The sequence below is a fragment of the Cryptotermes secundus genome, unplaced genomic scaffold (assembly GCF_002891405.2).
Source record: "Cryptotermes secundus unplaced genomic scaffold, Csec_1.0 scaffold6092, whole genome shotgun sequence".
NCBI classification, from domain to species: domain Eukaryota; kingdom Metazoa; phylum Arthropoda; class Insecta; order Blattodea; family Kalotermitidae; genus Cryptotermes; species Cryptotermes secundus.
The window spans coordinates 1-7,952 of record NW_019734002.1 but is presented as its reverse complement, the minus strand read 5'-3'; the positions used below and the strand labels follow the sequence as shown (position 1 = coordinate 7,952).

Genomic DNA, 7,952 nt, shown 5'->3' with positions numbered 1-7,952 from the left:
TGGGGCAGGTTTTCTGTGAGTACTTCGGTTTCTCCTGCCAATCTTCATTCCACCAATTGGTGCACAATTACCCTCACCTATCATGTGGGGCTGGTACAATAGGCCAGAAGTGGCCGCAGTAAATGGACTTAGTCCCACTCCACTAGCAATACAAAAAAAAGCTCTGATATTAAATTTGATCATTAGGATTATCATGACTTACACTTTCCATGCGTGGGAGTTTGCGGCAGGTACCCGTCTATTGGAACTGCAGTGCCTGCAAAACAAAGTTCTTCTCACCATTGAAAATTTTCCAAGGAGCACACTGGTTCGCGATTTGACATGACTTTCAGATTTTTGTAAATATATGATTACATAACATTCTGCAGAGAAGAAGCAGAAGGCATACAAAATCATGAAAATGCAAATATTCGCAACACTGGACAAGGCGAAGCCTGACAGAGGAAATATAAGAGACTTAAACTTGACGTCAGTCAAGCATTCGACCGTTCAAGCGACTAGACTGCTGTTTTATCCGGAACTACTGAAGATAGGGCATAATCTGCTGTACAGTCTTGGTGTCAATTCAAAGTCATATTACAAACGATGATCAGTTGGCCAGTCAGTCTAGGTGTCAAGCTCCACTCGGGGCCCAACACCAGATTCTTATTACTGTCAGTTGCGGTTCTGTTGATGTGGGGCGTCCACTCTAACGAGAGGACGGTTCTATCATTTACCGCGGTCAAAATCAGTAGTACGTGTCATCTGCATTTACAACATTACATGTAAGTTTGGCATGTCTAGGTTTGGCAGAGTAGATCATGCCCTAAATCATGTAGCTCATTTTACAACGACTGCCTAGTCACCGGAACAGTCGTACGTTTAACCGCCGCCAAGCTTAAACCACTTATATTTTCTGTGTTGGGCCTCACTTTTCCGATGTCAAGAGCATTTGCATTTTCATGTTTTTATATTACCTCTGCTTGTTACTTGCAAATTTTCTTTGTCTATTCATAAATATACGGTACTTCAAAACTGTTTGCAAGTCGAGGACAGGTATGCACTTTGGGATTTACGAATAGTGTGGAGAACCTTGTTCTGTAAGCACTGCAAAAATAGATATCTGCAGCAAATTTCCAGGCGGGGCAAACATAAGTCGTTAATGATCTAACTAGTGCTTTATGGAGGGTTAATTTAAGGTTAGCGCTTAATTGCTCACTTTAACGTAAGGTATAGACGCTAATAAATTTTCTAAAGGTACTGGCTTCGATCATTCTCTATGCAATCTTCATATAATCCTCTTGTCGATCATTACACCGAAGCATTTAATATGGTTCACAAAGGGGCTATCCCGTTTGTTCAATGTAAGTGGTATAAAACCTTGGTGTCAAAAAAGTAAAAAGTTCCAACTATATTACGACCCATGGTCAGTCTTCCAGTCTGTCTTGGCATCAAACCACATCTCGGGCAGAAGGAAAAATGTTTGTTACTGTCAGATAATTGCGGGTTTGTTTTAGGGCACCCTCTGTGACAAGAGGATGGGTCTGTCATTTACAATTGCTGCTGGCCCTCGCCGAGGCAGTCATTCTCGGTTCTGAGTCCCGCTGGATCCATGACTACAGTTTACAGCCTCAGATTTGAGATTCTACCAAACTGTAAGGTCACATTCCCGTATTTATATCACCTAGGAACAGAGTGACCCTGTTATACTCCTAGGCACTGAGTTCCTTTTCATTGTCTCCTACGACTCCCAGGGCTACGGTGGAGGTATTCGAACCTGGCTCTACACGGTTTAACTGACCTGGTGTGAAGTCAGAGTTATAGATTTACTTCACCACCGGCGGTTTGCCGATCAGTTTGTCTTGGCACCAAGTCTCTTGAGGTTCATGAACAGAGGAATTTCTTTTATCAAATGAACCCTTACTTTCATAATATTATATTAATATATTATATATATTATACAGGGCGTTCAATCGTTGAGGAAATCTGGCTACAGCACTAAGCAGGAACAACATTCCTCACAGATTGCTGCTGTAACTGCCAGTAGCGGAATGAGTCATTAGTGCTGATAAATGCATACATGCTCGCTAGCGTAGAGCGGATGGATTGTTTCTCTACGACTACTGTGCCTTTCCCGCTAGCGAGAGAGCAGTCGTATCGCTGGTTCCCTCACATCAGTTTCTGTACATGCACACATTTATAGGAATACTGTAAAAGGATAACAGAAAGTTATCATGCTTTATAACAAACGTTGGAAGTGACCCCCTTCTGCTTGCAAATATGCCTTGCATCATATAATTAAATTATGCGACACATTCTGAAGTTGGTTCAATTGAACTAATTAAGTGAGTTATTTCATTCTGCAGAGCTTCAGTGGTGCAAGGATTATTCTTGTAGGCCTTTCCCTTTAGATAAAATTCTTTATTGTAATCCGTCATAACACAACAACATAACAGTCAAGGTCAACATTACCTTAGCTACATGTTTCGGCTTTTAAAGCCATCATCAGGCAAAATACATGGTTACAACATTCACACATTATTGAACTGCATTTCATTTTTAACAGTAGAGATAGATACTTGACAACTATGTTACAATATAAAATAATACAATCAATGAATGAATATATAATGAATTATAAAATTGTTATAAAACGAAAGGTATGTAATAAAATATGGTTAAAAACTCTTCATGTGATTTCATGTTATGAAGTCAGTTGTTGCAAACGTGTTGTTATATTCCAGCAGACATATAGTGATATATTCAAGACTCGTATAGTAAACTGCTTTTGAGGCCGTGGTATACGTGTAGTATTATTTTGTATTAATGTGGAAATGATGTAGAAAAAACAGCCATTAAATTTATTGTGATTAACTATTGGTTTGGTATTGATAATATAGTTGTATTGTTTACTTGCTGTTTGGCCAGTGCCTCATATTACAATGTACAAGGGGGTACCCAAAAGAAACGGAACTTATTTTTTTTAACTTATTTATTCAAATTTTAAGCACAAACCTTCAATCCCCTTCAAAGTACTCTCCACTTACACTAATACACTTGTCTAGTCTTTTATTCCATTTTTCAAAACATTGTCTAAATTCATATTTTGAGATGCTTGACAGCGCCTCCGTCGTTTTTTCCTTTCATGTCTCTTTTCATTCGAGGAAACAAAAAAAGTCGCATGGGGCAAGGTCGGGTGAGTATGGAGAGTGAGGAACAGGGGTCATACCATTTTTGGTCAAGAATTGTCGTACAGACAGGGCTGTGTGACCAGGGGCATTGTCATGATGGAAAAACCAGTCACCCGGCTGCCACAAATCTGGCCGCTTAGCTCCAAGTCACTCCCGACAGCTCCACAATTTCTTCAATGGTCCGCTGTCGATCTTCCTTGATGATTTCATGATTTTTTTCAACATTTTCATGTGTTCGGGCTGTGGAAGGACGACCAGAACGAGGTTTATCATCAATTGACATTTCACCATTTTTGAAACGGGTAAACCACTCAAACACTTAAGTTTTCCCCATAGCATTGTCCTTGTACACCGTTTTTAACATTTCAAGAGTTTGTGTTCCACTTTTCACGAGCAAAAAGCAGAATTTCACCACCGCACGCTGTTCACGAAAATTAGCCATTGCAAAAACGACGATCACACAAAACAGTTGTCACTCTAAACTCTGCCGAAAGTAGTCCTTACCTTCTGAAGCAACGGTAGTCGGCTTATCGACACAGGAATGTTAGCTCTATGCGCTCATAGCGGCAAAATGCGGTACTACAAAAGCTCTGCCCACAAAAACATTAGTTCGGTTTCTTTTGGGTACCCCATCGTATTTTGTCCGCTCTGGTGAGAATATAAATTGCAACTGATTCGGCGATGTATGTTGTTTGTGAAGTCAGTGCAACAGAGGGAGAGAAGGGTGAGGTAGAGGTAGAAATAGGGTGTGTGAGGATGTGGTGGGAGGGGAGATATAAATTTTGTTTATGTTTGGCATGCATCGAATTGAAAATTTTCCCTGTAGGTTTCCCCAAAGATAAAAATCACAGAAACTGAGAACTGGAATGCCACACTCCCCTCTTGATTATTCTGTCTTCAAACACTTCCCTAAGTGAGACTTTGGCTGCATTAGCTGAATGTGCTGTAGCACTGTCTTGCTGAAAATACCCATATTGTCTTTCTTCATCAGTCAGCTGCTTGAAGAATGAGTTCAGTATATCATTAACGTAGCGGTCATAGTTCACGTTTTTGTGGAAAAATAAGGGGCCAGTGATTCACTGCAGACTTACAGCACACCACAGCCCCACTTTTCACTATGTAAAGGCACTTGCTGTAAAGTGTGAGGATTTTCATTGCTCCATATTCTTACATCTTGTGCATTGACATGGCCACTAACGAGAAACCATGCCTCATCGGTCATGAACAGAAGCTGTGGATCCATGATTCCATCGTGCACATTTTGCAGTAGCTGTTGCAAAAACGAATTATTGCTGCATAATCTGGTTGTTTCAGCTCATGCACAAATGCTAATTTATATGGGTGAAATTTGATTAAGTTTGTGGCTGTGAAAGCAGATCCTAGTGAAACATTAGATTCCTGTACTAAGCGTCTTAATGATTTTCGAGGACTGATCTGTAGTTGTGTCTCAACATCCCATACTTTTTCCTCAGTCAGCACAATCCTCTTCGATTGGTTCTTTATGTCACACACTGAACCTGTGGCCCGCCACTTTTTCACAAGCTTGAATACAACCGACTTATGGGAACTGGCGAATCAGAATGTTTATGACGAAACTTACGGATACATTTTCTGTAAGTTTTTCCTTGGAAGATTTTCGACAATAAAGACACGCTGTTCAATGGTGAACTTTATTTCAGTATATATGTCGACCGCCTATCGATATCTCTAACACAGACTGATTATTAATGCGACTTTAACCGCAGTGACAAGATCACGGTGCACATTAATCAGCGCTAATGACTCATTCTGCTATCTGCAATTATGGCAGCAATCTGTGAGGAATGTTGGTCCCGGTCAGTGCTGTAGCCAAGTTTCCTCCTTGATTGAACGCAGTGTATACATATTATATTAATAATACTGATGTTTAGTCTAATAATAAAGATAAGGCCTTACTCTCATAATCATTGTGTAACATCCTCTAAGACTATTGGATGGGTTTGTCTCTTATAGATATGATTGACCACTTTCAAGTGTACATGCTATTCTTCCTTTTGCACTGTATACATACCTCCTGTTAGTCCATGTCAGCAAAGCAGATCATGCCAATTTATTTATGCTATGCTACAACGCCTCTGTGGTCTAGTGGTCAGAGTTCCTGGGTACAGATTCGTAAGCTTGACCTCTGCCAAGTTTAAGCCTCTTATATGTCGTGTCTGATTTCGCCATGTTCTGTGCCTCCATGAGGATTATTCTCATTATTTCGTGTGACTTCTGCTTGTTGCCTGTATAATTTTTGGTATGTAATGGTATAGATGCGGAAAGTTGAAAATCGTTTGAAAATTGCGGACATTTGTGAAACTTTGAAAACTTCCAATTATGAGGTGAGCCTTATTTTGTAGGCCCTGGAATGACTGCATAGAAAACACGGTTTCCATGACTTATCTATTGTCTTTGCTGACTGCTTCCTAACGGTGGCTCACTTATTTAACTAGCCGTTACTTAGCAGCCGACGATCTTTCAACTATAATATAATATATAGTGTCCATGATAGAATGATTAATGAACGTGGTGTAGATCAGGGAATGAAAATTGGGAAGGGAAACCGGATATTTCTTCCAGTACATTTTTCTGTACTACAAATCCTACGTGACTTAAACTGGGATCGAACCCAAACTTAGTTTTCTCTGCGTTTACTTCCAGAGCAAGCTCCTTAGTAGTGATAATAAGACTTCCTTCATGCGGAAGTTTTACACAGATGGAAGTTATGTAAATTATACTAAAGTTACAAGCACCGCAAATCTGACATATTTAAATAAATTCCTGAATATGAACAGCGCCTCAAGAGTTAACATGAATAAAAACAGACAAAAGTTGTCACTTCGCCTGTGTAATATCCTATTTAAACCCAAAATTTAGTGTTTGAAAATTAAGGCTAAAAGAAGAGAACAACTAATATAACTCCTATAAAGTACTTTGCTGCTCTTCAGCTTACCTCAAAAATGATTTTACGGTGTGGCGGTGACATTTCCACTGTCATTAAGACGTACTTGTGCTATGTATCATGACCAGTACTGGATCCATTTTCTTCATATCTCAACAACACAAGACATCACTGAAGGATTTCCATATTCATTGTCACATTTGTATTGTGGCAACACAGTTCATATAAGGGCGATGCAAAGAACCCCAAGCAGCAATCTCCTTCCAGGTCTTCTAATTCTCCAAGATTTCACCTTAAGAAAAGTATCAGTCACTCACTCCCTCGAAATATATGACGCTTCACTTGGACATCATAATAAAAAATACTTAATTAAATTAATTAATCAGAGAACAGATAATGTTAAATATGTATGACAAACAATTTCACAGTGTCTCAATTTCCATTATAACTTGAGTCAAATTAATTACATTTACTTTAAGTCATGTCATTAACTGACAAAAATCATGATAAGTCAATAGTGTGAGTTTCCTTCTACCCTCATTCCAATGGAAGCACCAGGAATTCTAGTTAAAACAATGCCAGATGGGGCAAGCAGCCAGGCAGGCACGCAAGAAAGAAGGAAGAAGAATAAAGAAGCAGGTTTATTCATGCTGAAAATTAGGAATGCACACAGGAATCGAGGCTAAGGCAAGCGGATGCAGATATGCGAGATTCATCAGGCCACTGTCACTTCAAGGAAAAAAAAAACGCTGACATAACTGAGATATGTTAACAAAAATTCAACTTGTAACACGTGGAAATCAAGTCTAAGTGAACAGAAGAATTAAGATGACTCCTGCAGAAGAGAATACTTAAATACTTCACCTCGTAAATGTTGGAAGGTTGTGGCGGTATCATTTCCACTGTCAATACGACCATGTATGTCTCTCTTACATACCCAGGAGTAGATCAATTTTCACCAACACTCTTCACCAGATTCCACTAAATTTGCCTGCTCATTCAGTTTGAATTGACACATTGCGGCTGAATTCTATTCAGGATGACACACTCCTACAACAACCAGCAACTCCCCATGCTATATTAGTCTCCAGAATATGGCCTAAAGAAAAACAAATTCACTAGCTTCAAAGAAATATACATTGACGCTCAGCTAAAACATAAGAATGTCAAATATTAATTACATTAACTATGTAAGAGAACACTCTAAATCAAATATGTACATCACATACTATTTAACAGTTATCAAGTTCCATTACAATTTAAATCAACTACATCACATTTTATTATCTTACGATACTAAGACAAAAAATTCATGCAAACGAAATAGTGAGCATTTTTACTTCATTTGTCCAATGGAAGCCACATGCATACTAGGTAAGAATAACGATGGCTGCATGGATGGCACAGTAGGAAGGCAAACATGCAGGCTCAAAGAGGAAGCTACAAGCAGGATGAGGCACACTGGCAACTATCACTTTGAGGAAGAACCCTACAGCCAAACAACCACAGGTACCTTATACCCAAAATTTAGTGCATGAAAAATAAGTCTAAAACAAGAGAACAACTAATATAACTCCTATAAAATACTTTGCTGCACTTCAGCTTACCTCAAAAATGATGTTACGTTGTTTCGGTGACATTTCCACTGTCATTAAGACGCACTTGTGCTATGTATCATGACCGGTACTGGATCCATTTTCTTCATATCACAAGAACACAACACATCACTAAGACATTTCCATATTCATTGTCAGATTTGTATCGTGGCAACACAGTTCATATAAGGGTGATGGAAAGGAACCCAAGCAACAGTGTGCTTTGAGTTCTTCTAATTCTCCAAGATTTCACCTGAAGAAAAG

General features: G+C 39.2%; 1 long non-coding RNA gene across 2 annotated transcripts; it reads right to left on the bottom strand.

Annotated features, from left to right (window-relative positions):
• Positions 1-201: 201 nt before the first annotated feature.
• LOC111868386 lies at positions 202-7,946 on the bottom strand. 2 transcript variants are annotated; one of them, XR_002843504.1, is made up of 4 exons: positions 7,701-7,946; positions 6,958-7,192; positions 6,145-6,385; positions 202-256 (listed from the first exon to the last, which is right to left on the bottom strand). It is a non-coding gene; the product is annotated as an uncharacterized LOC111868386 (long non-coding RNA). The 2 variants fall into 2 exon arrangements; XR_004513439.1 differs by lacking the exon at positions 202-256 and adding an exon at positions 3,371-3,410.
• Between the last annotated feature and the right edge of the window lie 6 nt (positions 7,947-7,952).